Source organism: Sphaerodactylus townsendi, unplaced genomic scaffold, assembly GCF_021028975.2.
Source record: "Sphaerodactylus townsendi isolate TG3544 unplaced genomic scaffold, MPM_Stown_v2.3 scaffold_23, whole genome shotgun sequence".
Lineage (NCBI taxonomy): Eukaryota > Metazoa > Chordata > Lepidosauria > Squamata > Sphaerodactylidae > Sphaerodactylus > Sphaerodactylus townsendi.
In genome coordinates, this window is record NW_025950396.1 from 543,297 (window position 1) to 563,136 (window position 19,840).

The window sequence follows — 19,840 nt, forward strand, 5'->3', positions numbered from 1 at the left end:
TAGGGTTGTGAGCAGTACCTAATAAACAGTGATCTCCAATGACATACCCATCAGTGTCCTCTCCCAAAGCAAAGAGCCAATCCTTCTTTTTCCATGCAACCTCTGTTTGGGAAGGTTACCTGTGGGGTGGGGGAAGGGGTTTTCTTTGGTCAATTTCAGGGTCCATCACTGGAGCGATAAACTTTTGGCATAAGAAAGGAAGGAAGGAAGGAAGGAAGGAAGGAAGGAAGGAAGGAAGGAAGGAAGGAAGGAAGGAAGGAAGGAAGGAAGGAAGGAAGGAAGGAAGGAAGGAAGGAAGGAAGGAAGGAAGGAAGGAAGGAACGAAGGAACGAAGGAACGAAGGAACGAAGGAAGGAACGAAGAAAGGAAGAAAGGAAGAAAGGAAGAAAGGAAGAAAGGACGAACGAACAAACGAACGAAAGAAAGAAAGAAAGAAAGAAAGAAAGAAAGAAAGAAAGAAAGAAAGAAAGAAAGAAAGAAAGAAAGAAAGAAAGAAAGAAAGAAAGAAAGAAAGAAAGAAAGAAAGAAAGAAAGAAGGTGGCCCGAAGGGTGGGAAAAATTGCTGTTGTGTGGATGGAAAAGGCAGGGAGGAGTGAAAAAACCTGAAGAAAGCTTACTGCCCATTGATCACCTTCACTTCCCTTGTGAAGGGAGAGAAAAAAAAATCTCTGGCCCCTTCCACACACGCAAAATAATGCGTTTTCAAACTACTTTCACAACTGTTTGCAAGTGGATTTTGCTATTCCGCACAGCTTCAAAGAACACTGAAAGCAGTTTGAAAGTGCATTATTCTGCATGTGCGAAATGAGCCTCACCTTAACAGGTTTGGGAAACTGTGAGGATGCTCTGATCTGAGAGCGTGGTGAGTTCCGAAGAGGGGAAAACGTGTGTGTAACTGAGAATCCCATCCAAAGGGGATGTGCACTCATTACGAAGGAGACCACAAAGCATGTAAATGGCCAAAAAGGAATAAAAGCATGCGGAAACAAACCCTGCAACCTCACACAGAGAAATGTTGATTCTGGGCATATTTTCAAAACAACCATACTGGAATCTATTTTGAGTTTAAACAGGAACTAATATTCTGACACCACTGTGCTGGGGTTGGCTTTTGGAGTTAACAGTGAAGCTCTCGCTGGCCATTTCTTAGAGCGTGGACATGTGAAAAGCAGGCACACTAGCCTATTTCTGGCAGAAGTGGAGGTTCCATACATTTTGTGGTTGCTCCACCTGCTCGCGTTATGAGTCATGGTTCTCGAATATTCTGCCGCAAACCTTGCTGCGTGGTTCATAACAAACTGCATCCTCCGTCATCGCCCTGGTTCTCACATCATATTGTCCTCTGTGGAAGAGCACCTTTTTAGGATGCTGGAACCGTAACAACTGCAAAATCAGTTTCCAAGTGCTGTGCCCAACTTTGTCATCTTCTGCTGTAATCTCAGAGTGCACTACTGTGTGAACTGCTTTGCAGCCCTTTTAACTTCTGCATGGCCCCCTGTCTAGCTGATTCCCTTTCTCCCTGTGGAGTAGGGCATCCGAAGAATCCCAGGCCATTGCGTCTGGATTGTGAACCTGGAAGAAAATAATATTCATTTCATATCAGCTATTATTTATTAATTTTATTTTATTTATTGAATTTGTATACCGCCCTCCCGCGAGGGGCTCAGAGCGGTGTCAAATAATCATATATCTAACATTTAAAATCAGCTTAAAACAATCAATCCCCACTAATTAAGGAACCATAAATTGCATAAATTACATAAATTCAGATGGCATCAGAAGTTCCCCCCTCCCTCTTCCTTGCACCCACAGGAGGCCAGATGTTTATTATAAAGCAAGTTTTTGATGTTATCCCGGCTGGCCGAATGCCTAGCGGAACAGGTCCATTTTTACAGGTCCTGCGGAAACGCTGTATGTCTGCAGGGCCCTGATCTCACCTGGGAGCCTGTTCCGCCAGGTAGGGGCCAGGGCTGTAAAGGCCCTGGCTCTCATAGAGGTCAGCCGGATCACTTTGGGGGCAGGGATCACCTATCAGCCATTTTATATCAGCTATTTCCTAGTTTCCCTGACTTGGATAACGCAGACAGCCTTGATCTCATCAGATCTCAGAAGCTAAGTAGGGTCAGCCCTGGTTGGTATTTGGATGGGAGATCACAGTGGAAGTCTGGGGGTGCTACTCTGAGGCAGGAAATGCCAAACCACCTCTGAACATCTCTTGCCTTGAAAACCCTATGGGGTTGCCATAAGTTGGCTGCAACTTGATAGCAAATAAATAAATAAATTGTATTTCCTTCCCTAAATGAACGTGCCCCAAATAAGGAGTTTGAATCATATGAGACTCTGATAGAGGGTGGCAATAAATTTAAATAGAAATGGGGAAAAAAGAATGAATTGGACGAAAAACTGTTCCAGCAATGAGAAACCTTTATCACAGTATTTCCAAAATGCTCTGCCCATCAAGCCTCATTCAAATGAATTCTATGGTGCTTTTCTCCTCCTTCCTGCTGAGCCATGGAGGCATGGTAGTGGGAAACAAGGATTGCCAGCCTCTTGGTTATGAAGCTACGACCATGCAAAGGAAAAACTGATGTTCAATATGCCTCTTGACTATGCTTTTTGATGATGTAGCTACAAAGTCGTTACTAGAGTTGGTCGATACCAGCCAGATTCATTCCAATTCGGATTCGGACCAGATTCAGATCAATGGGCTCAGATTGGCCGAATTCTGAACCTTGCAGATTCGGACTGCCCTGAATCTGTGGGAATGTCCGAGAATTTCAGATGTGTTTCTATTTTTTTGGTGTTTTTCACGTTTTGGCCTTCAGGGGATGCATTTTTAGACATATTGGCACTGAAATTTCAGGGTATCATCAAATGTCTGTTGTGATGATACCCCCAAAGTTTGATGCAGTTTGGTTCAGGGGGGGGCAAAGTTATGGACCCCCAAAAGGGGTGCCCCATCCCCCATTCTTTCCAATGGGAGCTAAGGAAATGGGGCTATCCTTTGAGGGGCCATAACTTTGGCCCCCATGAACCAAACTGCACCAAACTTGGGGGACAGTCTCCTGATGATACCCTGAAAGTTTGGTGCTGATACATCTAAAAATGTGCCCTCAGCAGCCACCCCCAGGAATTTGCCCAAGATTCTTTGTTCTGCAGTGACTTAGCTGCCTTGATGTCAATGGGGAATTTCTGGTAGAGGGCTGTGGGATGCACATTTCTGAAGGTACAGATACAGAACTTTCAGAGTATCTTCAGGAGACTCTCTGGATGACACCATCCAGGTTTGGGGAACTTTGCTTATGGGGGCAGTGGGAGATGGGCCCTATCCTTTTTGGGTCCCATAGAATTGAACGGTTTGGCTGCTAATCCAAATCCCATGGATTCAGATCGGATGGGATTCGGACAACTTGAAGCGGGCCCTACTGGTCCGAATTCATCCAAATCAGTGCAGATTCGGTCCAAACCCAGATTCGGACTGTCCGAATCTCCAACCCTAGCTGTTGCAGAAAAAAAACAAAACAAAAAAGGGAACGCTCGTTCACGTTCTCACCCAAAGCAATAGCCAATCATGAAGTAGCAACAAAAAAGCAACCAAGCTTATCTCGGGCTCATGGAAAGGAGGTGGACGTCTTGATCCCAGTTTCAACTCGAGACCTCAGCTGCGGTGGGGAGGGGCAGACTGGGATCAAAAGGTACTGGTACTTTATGGTGCCAGTCCAATCCCAGGATATTTCCCTCGTGAGGAATAGACCAGAGTTCACTTCAGTTGATAATTCTTAAACAATGAGATGACTTCTGTCTTCTGGATACACCAACGAGTGCTTTTCATAAGTTCTGGTATCAATTTTTAAGCCAAAATTCATTCTGAAACATCTGAAAAAGCAATAGTGGAAAATACCCACTATGCTATATTGAACTAAAGTGATGCAGTGAATACTGGAACAGATACAGAATTGGTGTGCTTATATTGCCATCTAAGAGTTCCATGAACATTTCTCAGTTGGGGAGTTGTATGTTCTCCTTCTAAACACTGACAGCTACAAGAAGAGCCTCATGCCAAGCTGTAATTCCCCCATGACCAAAGGCCTTGCAACACGATAGACCGCACCATCTGCAACTGCAATCTTTTGCCACAAATAGCACAAAACGTTCTCTCCATGCCCAGCCCTGAGGGCTGCTATGCCATTCATCCTACCAATGTCTCAGTGAGGTCCCATCTAGCCCTTGTCTCCACCATACCCCCTTCTCTTCCTCTACCACCTCTTTCTATTTGTGCCAAGCTTATTCCGAGCTCCTTTCTGTAAGTCATTAATCACCAACATGGTTTGCCTTGTGAAAATATAACCAATTACTCATCTGTGAATATGACAAATTGTTTCCAGTCATTGAACTGCTGGGCCAGACATTTTTCACTATGTATTGTCGAAGGCTTTCACAGCTTGATTCAACTGGTTCTGGTGGGTTTTCCGGGCTGTATGGATCTGGTGGATCTTGTTCCTAATGTTTCGCCTGCATCTGTGGCTGGCATCTTCAGAGGTGTATCACAGAGGAAAGTTACACAGTGTGTAACAGACCACCCAGAAAACCCACCAGAACCAATTTTTCACTATGGTTGAAAATATTCTGATTAGACAGGTAGGGTATTCTGTGTTGGCATTTGTGTAGTTTTCATGTAAACTGTTACGTATCCAGTCTCTCACAAAGAACTGTGAGCCACAAGTCTTCAGTAGCATAACAACAATGTCTTTATTCAGCCATTTTGAACAGCCATCACACAGACTGAGTACTCTGTTGCCCCCTCTGGTATACCAACAAACTGCATTTCTAATATACTCTATATTACATCAACTGCATGAGCTATCGAACAAAGAAGGTTGTACAGAGGATTGGGGGAAGGGACAGCCAACTTTTGAGCAGTTGCTAAAAGATGCCACTTTGTAAGGCACGCTCTCACTTTGGGAGGGATTGCTAAAATTCAATTGACGGTGCTTAAAGGATAAATCAGAGGAAGCACATTTTTAGAGTTCAGGGTTAAGGGGCTTCTAAGAATATTGGCCTGAAGGAGTTCCTTGTTCTTCTCACCTTCTTCTGCAGAAGAACAAAACATTTGTTCCACAGGAAGGAAGGAGACATAGTGGCTTGGTGTAATTTGACCTGTCCTTTGCACCGCTTTCTCACTCAGCCCTGTTCCCGCAAAACCTAACACTCATTACCAGAACTGGAAAGCGCTCTTTTGCTTAATGGATTATTTTACACCACCCGGCAAAAAAAAAAGAGCTTGGTTGTTAGCAAAGGTCGTTAGAAGTTCAATTATATCTCTAACACAGTCTTCCTGTATGACTGATTGACCTTGGATACTTTACTGCATTATTGGAATACTAGTACTTCCTTTCTCCTACCCGTATCCTACAGGGGGGATTTTCAACATTATTTGTTGAACTGGTTCCTGCCCCACTGGTTCGACACAACGAGGTCATAGAACACAAAAACACTAAAAGAGGCATAGCCAGGAGGGCCTCTAAATAACAGCTGTGTCCTGTCACCATTGCTGCGGCTTCGTTCTCTGAATCAGAACTGAATTTTCAGAGTCTTGGCCTTCTTCTTAGCATCAAGCTATACATCAATTATGTTTGTGCCTCACCCTTCTTCAAAGGAGCTCAAGACAGCAGACGTAGCTTCTCTCACCTACATACTGTCCTTACAACTAATCTGTGAGTAGGATTTCCAAGTCTGGGTTGGGAAATTCCTAGAGATTTGTGGGTAGAGCCTGAGGATAGCGGGGTTTGGGGAGGGGAGAGCCTCACTGAGGCATAATGCAGGGGCGTACTGGCCATTTAGTCAGTGGGGGCACAAAATTGCCTCTGTGCCTCCTACCGCTCCCTCCCCCTGTGCCCCACTTACCTCAGCTGGTAGTGGCAGTTCCGGGCTGTTTTGTGCAAGCCCACAGCACGCCCCTCGGCCTAGCCCATCAAGCTGCCCGGGACCACTGCTGCTGGCTAAGGTAAGGGGGCGGGGGGCCCCGGAGCAGGTATTGCCAAAAGTGGGATTCAGGGGGTTCCGAAGGTACTGTCGAACCTGTTGTTAAAATTTAAAATATCACTTTTTAATACTTAAAATATTTTATTAAGTATTAATATTTTAATACAAAATTAAAAAGTGATATTAAAATATATTTTAATACTTTTTAACAGTCATTATTTGAATCCCACCACCATCGGAACCTGTTGTTGAAATGTTTGAATCCCACCACTGGGTGTTGCCCCAGGTGCCATTTGTCTCTGGTCTGCCCCTGGTATAATGTTTTAGGGTCTGCCTTCCAAAGCAGCCAGCTTTGCCATGGGAATTGGCTTGAGGAATCTGGAGATCTGTTGTAATTCCAGGAGATCCCCAAGATGCCTCAGGAGGTTGTCAGCTTTAGCTGGGAGGTAGACTAGGCTGAGAGAGAGAATGACTTGGCCAAGAACACCTAACAAGCTGGGATTCATATCAAAGCAGAAATTTCAACCTGGGTCTTGCCAGGTCTAGATGTTGTTGTTGTTGTTTTACCATAATCATTCTAACACTCTGGCACCAGGAAACGTGAGTTCTGTGTTTAGTGAATAAATTTTAAAAACTTTTTAAAGTCAGACAAAAACAAAAACCACACTGTAGGGCCGTTTCCGCATGGGCGGAATATGGCGGCCTGGGGACGGCAAAAACGCCATCCCCAGGCCGCCATTTCCGCATTAGAGCATGAAGCTGCATTGCAGCCACGCCACCCTGGCCTTGCCGCCCGACCAGAGCCACCATTAAGTCGGCGTTTTCCAGCGCTCCGGAGTGCGCTGGGAAGCGCACTTTCCCGGGAACACTGGCTTGAAGCCGCTGCCGTGCGAATGGCAGTGGCTTCAAAGCGCCTCTCCCCCACTCCCTCCCTGCACTTACCTTGTCCCCGGGCCTCCGGCGCATCGCCGAGGCCTGGGGACACGTCCCCTGCCCTGGAGCAGGCGCGCAGGGCCGGGGGCATGTCCTCAGGCCTCGGCGACATGCCGGAGGCCTGGGGACATGCTGGGTCGGCCGGGCGACGGCGCTCTGCGGCACCGTCATCCCGGCTCTTTCTGGGACCGTCCACATGGACGTCGTCGGATTGTCGGGTTGGCGTGAAATGCGCCGACCCAGCCGCTTCCGCCTCCGTGCGGAAACGGCCTAGGAGAGAAGGGGAAAAGGGAGCTCCCAACTTCCTCTGCATCAAATATAAACACAATTAAAATTTTACCATTTGCTCTCACTTCTTCTACTTACAACTCTAAAATTAGTTCTTCATTATTATTCCTAACAAGATTCACCCTTTTCTCTTTCATGTCTGTTTTCTTGTTCTTCTGTTCCTCAAATCAACAAATAATTGGTTTATTTTTTTCTGTTTTATGCAAAAAGTTTATCACAGGCTTATCACAATTATTAATTTATTTAGATAAGTTCTTTTCTGTAATCAAAGAAGTAAGCTTAGTTATCGCCATCAATTCCAGCATCTTCACGAACTATTCTTCTATTGTAGGTATCAATGAAATTTTCTATTTTTGGCCATATAATATTCTAGCTGCTGCTGACATACATAACAAAACAAAGTTCTGTAATTTTTTCCAAACTGTCTGTCCATAAGACCAGAAAGAAAAGCATCTGGTTTCATTTATCTATCAGTCTTTAAAATCTTCTGGATTGTTGAGGGTATTTGTATCCAATTTTTTTAGCTCTATTATCAATCCACCGTAAATGATAGCAGAGCCAATGTTTTGTCAAATGCTTTCCCAGCTGAAATCAACTGGGTGTTGCGGGTTTTCCAGGCTGTGTGGCTGTGGTTTGGTAGTTTTTGTCCCCAATGTTTCACCTGCATCTATGGCTGGGATCTTCAGAGGTACGTCATAGTAAGGCCCCTCCTGCACATGCAGAATAATGCACTTTAAGTGCATTTTCAATACACTTTGCAGCTGGATTTTACTGTGAAGAATAGCAAAATCTACTGGCAAACAATTGTGAAAGTGGATTGAATGTGCATTATGAAGGGCAACGGGTATATTTAGTATATATAATCCTGTCAAGCAAAGGATTGAGCGGAAATGTGGATTGCGCGGCACACCAAATTAGAAAAGTTTCTCTCTCAAAAGACCAACCGTTTTACCTCAGAAGTTCATAAACATAAGCAGAACTTTACTTAAACTGAGGCCCCTTCCACACATGCAAAATAATGCATTTTCAAACCACTTTCACAACTGTTTTCAAGTGGATTTTGCCATTCCGCACAGCTTCAAAGAGCATTGAAAACAGTTTGAAAGTGCATTATTCTGCATGTGCGGAATGAGCCTGAGAGAGAAAACATATACATTATATACACTGTATCACATATAATAGTTACATGCACTGCTCATGGTTTGTTACAGTTTGGTTGTGTTACAATATCTTTTAGTCAGAGCACATTTATACATGGTTTGGTTTAAGCAGAATACAGAGCACAGAGAAACATCTTTCTCTTTGTCAGTCAGGGAGTCTTGGAGAGTGTGTGTGAGGGAACAGAACATCACCAACGGATTTTAACTGTCACCTTTAGAATGTTTGTGCAGCTTCCCAGAATTTCCTGCTGCTTTGCTGTTGCTGCATGCAAGCAAGGCTGGAAATTCCAACACATTATTCTGCATGTGCGGAAGGAGCCTAAGATGAAACATAATCTTCTGTTTCAACTTTTCAGTTAAAAAGGCATATTCTTTTCTTTTGTGCAGGATTCTGATAGGTATTATTTTCAGAATGATTCTGTCCACATTATCAATTTTCAATCTTGCATCAAAATGCGGTTATAAGGTTATCTTTCATCCTCTTCCTTACAAATTGTACCAATATATTTCTTCAAGTTTTCCTTTTTGCAGCATATTGGAATTTATTCTGTAGACTTTTATCAACTTCATTCTCTATATCTTTCTCTGCGAACCCCAGGAAGTCTGGCAGGACAATTCTAATCTTTTATCTTATATTTTCATCTGCAGGCTCAGAACTGCCCTGAATCTCAAAATTAAATTATTTCACTCTCTTGTCAATTTCCTCCTACAAAAGCAACTTCCAGTGTCAATTTCATTTGCTTCTAACTGTTGACACATTGTATGTTCACCTTAATGTGACATTGCTCATTTGGGATGAAATTGACAAAGATGATATCATCTACCCAGCTTGTATCTGGACCCTTATATTACAGTAGCAGGGCCTGGCCACGTGTTGCTGTGGCAACTGACCTTCTCATCACAGTCCGCAACCCACACAGATGTCCATGCAGGTCCAATGATCCGCAGCATAGCCTTTTGGGGTGGTCAAATGGAATCCCTCTTTCCCTTTTCAATTCACATTGTTATATGGTGGTGTCTTGTTTTTTTAGTATAAGGTAATCCTCTCCATTCCACAACGGAACTGTCCAGAGTGTGAATCCCGCTGTAATGAGGCTGGTTGACACACCCCGTCCTGGCTTGGGTAAGGCAGAACTGGGGCAAGCAGGCTATCCCAGTCAGGCAGCAGAGGCAGGGTGGTGAGGCACTCAGATCGAGGCCAGCTCCCTGGGTTCATAAAGGGCCACGTACAAAGCATGTTAGAAGCGGAGGCAATAGTGTTGGTTCGCCCCCACCCCACGGATTGTCTTAGAAGAAAAAGGCAAACTCCAGCTCGCTTTTAATTAAAGAGAGCTGTGGCGAATATGGGTGAGGAAGTGGGTAAGTGGTGGTTGGATGTGAGGGAGGGCAGAGTGAGGTGTGTGAGGATGAGCTGGATGTGTATGAGAGTATGTGTGTTGTATGGTAGTAGTGGGTGAGGCACAGAGAGTGAAAGTTACCTGCGTGTGAGGGGGGGAACCCCAGCTAACATCTCACACGGCAAAGTGTGTATGTGTTTCACTTCCACTCGTATTACCTAACAGTATTACCTATTTACTGTTTTCAATGCTCATCTCTGGCCATCTGAGTGAACATTCTAAGGGCATACCAACCCCTCAGGCCACAGACAGGCTGCACGAACATTCTAAGGGTGACAGTTAAACACAGCCAGCTTCATGGCTTGGTGCGCTAGTAACCCTTACTAGGGCAGATGCTCAGGGCTTCCTCCTACCCTTCCCGGGCAGCAACTGTGGCCGTGGTGATTCACGGCCACTCTTTTAATACCGTATCGATTCCGGTGTGCAGCAATCTTGGAAGGGATATAGATGTATGCAGCAAATGTCTGGAATACCCCCATTCATATGAGAACATTAGCATAAACCCTGGATTTTATGTGTACAAGTCTGAAGAGTTGAAGAATTGCGGCGGGACAAGAAAAGAAAGAAGAGCTAAGCATTTATGTTTCCCAGCTGGAGGCTTCAGCTGTTGAAAGAAGTCTGTGGCTTGAAGGAAACTCACTGAATGAAGGCTGACAAGGCAATAAAATCTGAAATTATGATTTTTCGCTTTGTGCTCTACGTCTAACAGCTGCCCCCATGTTATTCCCAATGTGGTCCTGATTTAGGGTTCTGCCTCAATCAGCTTATGTGAAGGTGAGAATTTTATTGTACCAGATAAAGTCGGACCATGAGGATATAGGCTCCGTTTCGGCATCACTCCAGTCTCTGTCAGGGAACTCAGATGTCTAACCTATCTGAGGCTTTCCATTTCCTCTCATCCCGTCGTTTTTGGTTCACTTTCCACTTTAAATGCAGGTCGTCACACCCAGTCAAGTGCATTTGGGAACAGTCCGAGCAGTTAAAATCACATTGACGGCAAAGAAAAGATAGAGCAAATTGAACAGGTGCAACAGGGTGGAGGGTGTGTTCCAAAATGGTGCTTATTAATTATTTATTTATTCTTTAGATTTTTATACCGCCATATCCCCGGAGGGCTCCGGGCGGTGAACAACAGACAATCATAATATAGTCATAAAACAATCATAAAATAGCTAAAACCTATAAAAGCAGCGATAAAAACAATGAAAACTAACTATAAGAGATAGAATAATGATAGGTGGTGTCCGACAGGGGAGCAGACGACAAAGGAAGATAAGGAAATTTTAGAATAGGAACAATTCATGGATTCCTGATCAATCCTACGACCCCCTACCCCCACCCCCAGCAACATACAGATACCCTAACTCTGACGGCATAAAATTTGCTTGCTGTTCGAGGCATCCTAAAATTAATTATACAGAGAACATTTCCCCAGGAATGAATTATCTGTACAATTATTTCCTTGTTCATCCAAATTTGGAATTTTTAAATGTAAATTTTCTTTTGGGGGGTGGGGTTCTGGTTTGATTTTAATTAATTAGCTATTGTGCTCTAAATGTCTGATGTCTCCTGTATATTTTTTATTATGGTGTAGTGGTCAAGAGTGTAGACTATGGTTCAGAGAACCGGATTTGATTCCCCACTGCTCCACATGAACGGTAGACTCTTATCTGGTGAACTAGGTTTGTTTTCCTGCTCCTCCGCATGAAGCTTGCTGGGCGACCTCGGGCCAGACACAGTTCTCTGAGAACTCTCTCAGCCCCACCTACCTCACAGGGTGTATGTTGTGGGGAGAGGAAGAGAAAGGAGTTTGTAAGCCGCCTTGAGTCGTCTTATAAAAGAGAAAGGCAGGGTATAAACTCAAACTCTTCTTCTAAATTGCTGAAAGAAACAATGGAATAAAGGCAAGCATTGTATAGATTCAAACCATAGCTGGTAAGCAAGGTGAAGGAGCTTCTTGGTAGGGGAAAGGGGCTTAGAGGGCAGAGTTCACCTAAGGCCAAATTTTTCTAGTAGGCTCTGCTCCTCTTCATAATACTCAAGTCCAGTACAGCCTGTGGAAGATACTGTCCTGTATAAGACATACTGCAAGCTTTTATTCTGGAAAAAAAACCCACTACTGGCAGTTCTTGTCCTGCTATGTTTTAATTCTTCAGCCTTCTTGACATGCTCGTCTCGTTTTCTGACATCTTGCACCTTTTCCCCCATACGCCTCCCAGGCCAGGCCTGCCCACCTGTTCAGAAGTCCTGCTGTGAACAACAGGCAACTTGTCTGCCTGACCCACAATTCCACATGGTTTTTCCCCCTGTATCCAAATTGACTGTTCCCTTATGAACCTGCATTGTAACCTATTCCCCTAAGGCCTAAGAACTTGAGTGAATCTCCCATGACATCACAGCAACTCAGCCAATAGAATTCTTAAAGACCAGTCAGGATGTGAACCTACAGATGGGGCCTACAGATCTCACAGAATTTCAAGTGAACTCCAGAGGGTGGAGTCTGTGGCATTATGCAGCACTGATATTCCTCCCCTCCCCAAACCCCGCCTTCCCCACGACTCCACCCCCAAAGTTCCAGGAATTTCCCAACCTGGAAGTGGCAATCCTACAGTCCACAACAATACCCATAAAGGGAAAAAGAGAGTCCTGTGGATTTTATCTTCCCTGTCTTGCATAATTAAAATGGCATTTGGTTTCCTTCCTTCACCATTTTGTAAAAACAAAGGTGATGTAAATGCTGGCTATTGGCTGCAGAATTTCCCTTTTAAAAAACCTGGGCGGATGTCAGTTAATTATCTGCCACCCAAATCTAATACTTTCCACTCTGCGCCAAGCCGTTTTCATGCAGTCCTCGTGGTTGATGTGCCTCAGAAATACTTCTGCCGTCTGTCGCGGCTGAAAATCCATCTGCCTTTGTTTACCTGGCAACCAGATCCATGTTGCTAACGTGAAGGTCGCCCCGTATGAACCCATCCATCATCCGGCCAAGCCTTTCAGCCCCACGGTCATCTCCCAATCAAATTCAAGAGCAACATTTTTACTCTCCCCTGCATGCTAGTGGCTGTGCATGTTTAGATTTCATAATGGGAGGATTCTGAAGCTATACCCAAAAACAGAGAAGAGAACTCCCCGCCCCCCACCAATGGAACCGAAACAACAAGAGAAAGGCAGAATGCCCTTGCAAGAAACCAGATGTGATTCAAGAGAATCAGTCCTGGGCTTTATTGCTTTGTAATACACTTTTTCCTTATACACTATGCAAAACTATGGGAGCAGGGGTCTTCATGTATCTAATCTGGAGGAACCGGGTTTGATTCCCAGCTCTGCCGCCTGAGCTGTGGAGGCTTATCTGGGGAATTCAGATTAGCCTGTACACTCCAACACACGCCAGCTGGGTGACCTTGGGCTAGTCACAGCTTCTCGGAGCTCTCTCAGCCCCACCTACCTCCCAGGGTGTTTGTTGTGAGGGGGGAAGGGCAAGGAGATTGTAAGCCCCTTTGAGTCTCCTGCAGGAGAGAAAGGGGGATATAAATCCAAACTCCTCCTCCTCCTCTTCTTCTTCTTCTTCTTCTTCTTCTTCTTCTTCTTCTTCTTCTTCTTCTTCTTCTTCTTCTTCTTCTTCTTCTTCTTCTTCCAAGTAAGACTGCTGGGAGGGGGCCTCACTGAGCCTGGGGGTCCATGGAACCAGGCACATTGTGTGATTTGCTTTCATACAATGTTTAGATTCAACTGGAGGATTGAATGGAGGATTCCGGAGAGAATCTGGTGGAAATGCCCTCCCTGGAACTCTTATCCCAGCAGAGAGGCAAGACCACTGGTGGACAGCCGCCACAACTGCCTGACATGGCAGGGTGTTTCGGAGGTGTGGCCAGGGGTGGAGCTGATTTTAGTCAACTCCCCCCCCCCCGGCATTGCCTCCCAGGATGGGTTGCAGATGGCAGATCATTTGATTATATAAGCCATAAAGGTAGAATGCAGAAATGTTTTTTTTAAAAAATGGCAAAATTAATAAGACAAATATTAACACCGTAGTTGCCAAATACTTCTTGGCTGTGCTAAAAATTCGAGCTACTGCCATCAATCTGGTGCCTGGTTAAATATCCAGTGATTCCCTGGCTATTTGAATTTTAATTTTAAAATGTGTATTCAATATTTACTTTTCCCTACTGTGCTGAATGTTCCTTTTTCTCATGTATTTCAGTTATAACGACAATATTTTGTCTAAAGGCGATACAGACTTCCTTAAATAAATGAATGTAATGGCAACATCTTGTCCTGACTCAAGTCAGGTCTCAAATCTAAACTGAGCATGAAAGCGTAGTTTAAGGTAAATTCTGGTTTCCTGTTATAACAAATGCTTGCACATTTTTCTTTTACGTTTAAAATCCGTGCCTGGAATTTCTGGCCATATTCTTCTCACGCAAAACATGCTTTGTGTGCTCAATCAAGCGGCTCAAGCTGGGGTTCTGTAAAACATTTGATAAAGGGGTTCAATCAGCCTCTTTGAATGCTTTGAATATCCAGAGCAGCAGTGGCGTAGCACCCACGGGACAGGGAGGCACGATGCCCTGGGCGCGCCCCAGTATGGGGGCATGGTGAGGGCGTTCCGGGGCTGTTCTGGGGCAGGGCAGGGGCAAGCGGCACTGTGGCAGGGGCATATATGCATGCGCTGGGTGCAGTTCCCCCTCGCTCTGCCCCTGCAGAGCAGTAACATCTGATAACTATTTGGATCCATTTCCAGTTGACACCTTTGTGTGACGTACAAAGGTGAGAGCCGTACTTGGTAGTGAATTTTTCTTCCCACCTATAAGTGTGGACATTGCCAAAGACAAAACTGTTTACACTGCAAAATGAGCTTGTTTGCAACTTGTGAGAGATGCAGTGCTGAACGGAGCTAACAAATTTTTTGACTCAGTTGGAAATTTGACAGTGCTTTAATATTTCTAATTTTGTTGTTGTTGACAAAAACAAAACCAGGATGGCTAGTGATGTTCAAGCTCCAAGCACCAAATTCTGCATCTTGACTCTCATTTTATCGAAACTCCAACCCAAGGGCAGATTAAGATAAACTGAAGCTCCTTGACTGCATCAGGTTTGAAGAAGAGAAGAAGAAGAGTTTGGATTTATATCCCCCCTTTCTCTCCTGCAAGAGACTCAAAGGGGCTGACAATCTCCCTGCCCTTCCCCCCTCACAACAAACACCCTGTGAGGTAGGTGGGGCTGAGACAGCTCCGAGAAGCTGTGACTAGCCCAAGGTCACCCAGCTGGCGTGTGTGGGAGTGTACAGGCTAATCTGAAGTCCCCAGATAAGCCTCCACAGCTCAGGCGGCAGAGCTGGGAATCAAACCCAGTTCCTCCAGATTAGATACACGAGCTCGTAACCTCCTACGCCACTGCTGCCCCCAGCCGGGATTTTTTAGAATCTTTAGCGGCCCTTCATAATTTGAAGTCCCAAACTGTAACTTGCTGAGCTCATACATAAATACTGTTCTGACTCCAACATCATTCAACTGGAAAGCAGGGGAGAAAAATCACAGTAAGAAAAGTTCAGTTATTGCAATCAAATTCCTGTCAGGACAGTTTGCTGAGGGGGTTCGTAGTTCTTCACAGGGGCTGCCTGCTTCCCTTTTCCTACTAGCTGTTGTTTCCCCTCCCCTGGCGCTACATTCACCCAACTCTGCCCCTCCCTATCAATCCCCTTTCTATCCTCTGACCCACTCATTCCTCACACTTTTTTTGGCCAGATCTTTGTATTTAGAATTCAGTTTTTATCCTTCCCCAGAGAAATTACTTAATGCTTTGGCTCTCGCAAATAGCCTGCTAAACCTTCAATTCCTCACTGCCGAATATGTGTGGGATATGTGCGCCAGGAATCCGGAGCATCGTTTCCCTTTCCTTTCTCGTTCTCCTCCCACCTTTTTAATACAAGTGTGGGCTGGAAACAGATCGGATTTGGATGGTTTTTAAAGCCCCCTTTTTTTGGTCTTAATTCGCTGTAACCAAGTCTCCGGGGGAGCCAGCTCAATTTGGGTGTATGCAGACTGTGGGAAGAATTAGACCAGAGCGGGGCTATCTCAGCTTTTATCTGTGGGAATGTTTTCTCATTAGTTTCATAAGTGGATTGAGCCGCCTATGGACAGTGTATGGGCGTGCTCGGCTTGGGGCGCCCTCTGAGTAAGGAAGTACTGGTGTGGAAAAATGCAGAGAGGAAATAGGCTGAGAGATGACTCCCGGTCACCAAGACGCACAGCATCACACGGAGCACAGAGGGCCGCCTGCCCTGTTTCCAGGTGGTGGAGAAACATTGCTAAGTTGCATGTGGTGTGGCAGTCATGAGGGAGACGGCTGGGGAGGAAACGGGCCAGGTGCAGAGGAAGCAGAAAGCAAGCATCAGCTAGAAGGCTGCCTTGGAAAGCAGGTCTTGACCGATTTTCCCTGGAGTATACCTGGACAGAAAGAAGGCTATCCAGGTCTACTAAGGTTTGACCAAGCCGGGAGTTCAGAACTCTGTATTGTCCCCACTAAGCCCTGTGGCATTTCCCCACAGTCAGACAAAACTTATCCTCCCACAGTCTCGGTTTTCTAAAACCCGTTCTTCTCCCCCCCTCCACCACCACGTTTGGAGATGACAAATTCCCTTCCATCTTATTAACGTCCAATTTCTTAGCATTTAAGAGCCCTGTGGAGCACTCAGCCAGTTTGCTCCGTTCGGCTGTTTCCTGTAAACAGACATTTATGAAAACTTTAGGGGCAGCGAGGGACTCCTTTCCTCTCCAAAGTGAATCTTTTCTTTGAAGCCCTTCCACGCAGACCTAAACTTTTATCCCTCTGGCTTCTACTTTAAAATGCCACCTCTTCCACTCTCCTCGTGGGGGCACCCTCCACACCTCTGCCAGTGTTGTGCAACTTCAAACCCCATATAAACATCATTACATTTTGCAATTATGCAGTCCTAGAAGAGCGCCAAGCGCTTCAAAGACATAATTGTGCTGCAATCCTTACAACAGACTTATGAAGTAGCTCAGATTTATTCCCGTTTCAAACACAGAAAGAAAGAGTGAAAGAGAGAGAGAATATCTTTGCCTGGGCACTAAAGCTGGGAGAAAAAAATAACTTTTAAGAACACAGCCAGGAGATGGAGTGACATCACTTCTTGGGGGTGGCGGAAGAGACAAAAGTGGCTTGTCCTCTCTAGGAATTGCCAGAAACTGTATGGTTTTATCATAGAGTGTGTGGTGATTCTTAGACAGGCATGACATGACTTCCAGTTCCCCCTGGAAGTAACATCATGCCATCACCAACAACATCTGCCCATGTATCTGTACCCCAGTTCTACCTCTGGCTGAGCCTACTGAACACTGGCCTGGAAAGGTACAGGGGTACCATGTTGGAGGTGACAAAATACTTCAAAACAACCCCCTCTGTAAAAAATCCAATCCGTGAGTCATGAAACAAGACAATATCTCCTACACAGAAACAAGCGCGCCCAAAGAAATACTGAAATGAAATGGCTGAACTGTACAATGTGATGTATTTTTATTAAAGGTACTGGAGAGCTCTTACATGGCAGCGGTCTGTTTTCCCTCTGTTTTCCCTCTCATGAATTAGTGCCTACTCTGCTCCTTCATTGTAGTGAGCTTTCTCAGAGTGCTGAAAGATGGACTTTCAAACTCCTCCTTTGTGTGCCTTGTTTCACATCTGCATTACAATCACTGAAGTACCGATGTTGCAATTTCTGGAGCAGAATTTCAGTGTTCCTGCTGCTCTGTGCTGTAATTGCGTACTGTTTGCGCCATTTTATCGAAAGCCTTTTCTGCATTCATGCTAAAAAGCATCCGGAAGAGGAAGCGGTGCATGAAGCTGCCTTCTGCCGAGCCAAACCCTTGGTCTATCTGGATGTACCATAAGCAAGCTCCATAAATACTTTGAGGATGTAGAAACTGCATGGTTTGAAGAGGCGGCATGGAAACTGACCAGTTGTCTGTTCTTTTATAGTTCTCAGCCCTTCTGCTCAATTATTAAGGCCTTTCTACCGATTCCAAATGAGTGAACTCTTAAAACCAAGAGAGGAAGCCATGACGTTAATTTATTTAAATGGTCATATTACACCACTGCCTAAGCAATGCTACATATTTCTTCATTTCATACTTATTACCAGGCTTAGAGCTGTCTTCCTTTTCTATTTAAATACCATGGAAGCTCTTCTTTGCTTTCAAATAAATTTGATTTTACTTTGAAATGATTTGTTGTGCCTTGGACTTGGAAAGCCACTGCCTGCTTTGTGCACCAGTCCGGATTATAATATGGGGTTTCTTTTTAGAATAATATTTTAAGTAGTCCTGGTATCCAAAATAGGCTGATGGTAGTAACATACCAAGTTGTTTGGATCCTTTTGGTTTTAAGAAATGGACATGGGTACTAGGCAGAAGTTTGTGGGAAACCTCTGCATGTTGCTGGGATCATGATACCATCTAATTATTATGAGAGAAAACTTCTTAATCATAGGACTATAGACTTGGGCAGAAGGTTGAATTCAGTATGAACTATTGTCATGCCCCTAATGACACCCTCACTATTTTCCTTACTTAAGCCTCAGCTAGAATGGATTTAGTTGCTTTATGTACAGTATTATGTGGAAGGGAACCTTAGTTAGACCCTGTCCCTTTAAGAAGCCCTCTATAGGCAAAAGCACTATAGCATTCTTACTAGTTAGCAGTTCCTGTTTTACAGCCTGTTTTAGTTCAGGTGTCTGGGGAAGGCTGGAGACAGATATATCTCAGACTTTTAAGGTGTTAGAGATCCATAGAACTCAGAGTTAGAAAGTTCCAACAGAACTGCAAGCAAACAGAGTCCAGTTAGTGGACACCGGGAGAACTCAGAAGAAGCAAGCAGCGCAGACTTCCTTAGAAGCAGTTAAGGAAAAGCTGGTGTCTGCAAGTTCTTCAACCCATCTCCAATTGTTTCCAGCATCACAAGTATTCTTTATTCAGTTAGACTTCGTGGGAGGAGTCAGAGTCCTTTTAAACCTTTTTTGAACTGTTGTTTATTTGTCTGAGGGTCTTACACTATTCTGGCCAAGTGCAAGGTACCTGAATTTAGTTTGCTTGGGGAACAAGACAATGATCATAGGTGTCAGTAATGGGAAGATGTACAGGGAGGGTCCTATAATTCTAGTTTGTTCTTCCTTCATGTGATACTATTTTGAGGTGCCAGGTTTTCCTGTTAATGTTGGTTTTAACAGAACTGATTATGATAATTTTAGCTGCTCTGAGCCTGGTGTAACAGGGGAGAGCAGGTTAGCAATCAATCGAATGAATGAATGAATGAATGAATGAATGAATGAATGAATGAATGAATGAATGAATGAATGAATGAATGAATGAATGAATGAATGAATGAATGAATGAATGAATGAATGAATGAATAAGGCTTCAAGGTAAGGCATCAAAGCACTTGCCCCCAGCCAGTTTAAACAGGAATGTCTGATGCAAACTAAAATCTGCGCTGCGGATATATTTCATAACAATGACCATTTCCTCTTTTTGCCAGGATCATTTTAAAGTGAACACCGAGGGTATGCTGAAAACGGGATAAGTAAGAATTTAAGCTGCAAGCGCTTGTGAAAAAAATCCACTGTTATTGGCTTTCCATTCAGCTCAGTAGACTGCAAAGTCATACAACTGTAGAGCCAAAATGCTGCTGAGAAGAGGAAGCTCTTAAATCGTCAGGTGGGGATCTTCAAGACCTCATGTGACTTAGAGGATATAAAGAAGTTGCTGGGCTGGTGGGTAATAATGAGATATAGTCCTTTTACGATGTTACAAACATGTGTATCAAAAGCCTGTCGTGTGCCAGTAATGGAAACATATGCTACCCATGATCCACCTGGGTCTCAAAGTTGGCATGGAATATGCATAGGGCAATACACATGTTTGCCTTGTAGAGACAGGTTTCGTACAAGTGACCCTGACCAGTTCATGTGTACTGAAGCTGCATGCACAAGGAAGACAGGCATATTGCCCCTGTTCATACAATATGGTGACCATAAGTCATGGTCATGAGAGAGTCATGAGTAGCATG

General features: G+C 44.5%; 1 long non-coding RNA gene across 1 annotated transcript; it reads left to right on the plus strand.

Moving 5' to 3' along the window:
- Window positions 1-5,597: 5,597 nt before the first annotated feature.
- Window positions 5,598-19,381, plus strand: LOC125425241. The gene is made up of 2 exons (XR_007243335.1): window positions 5,598-5,714; window positions 19,310-19,381. It is a non-coding gene; the product is annotated as an uncharacterized LOC125425241 (long non-coding RNA).
- Window positions 19,382-19,840: the final 459 nt, after the last annotated feature.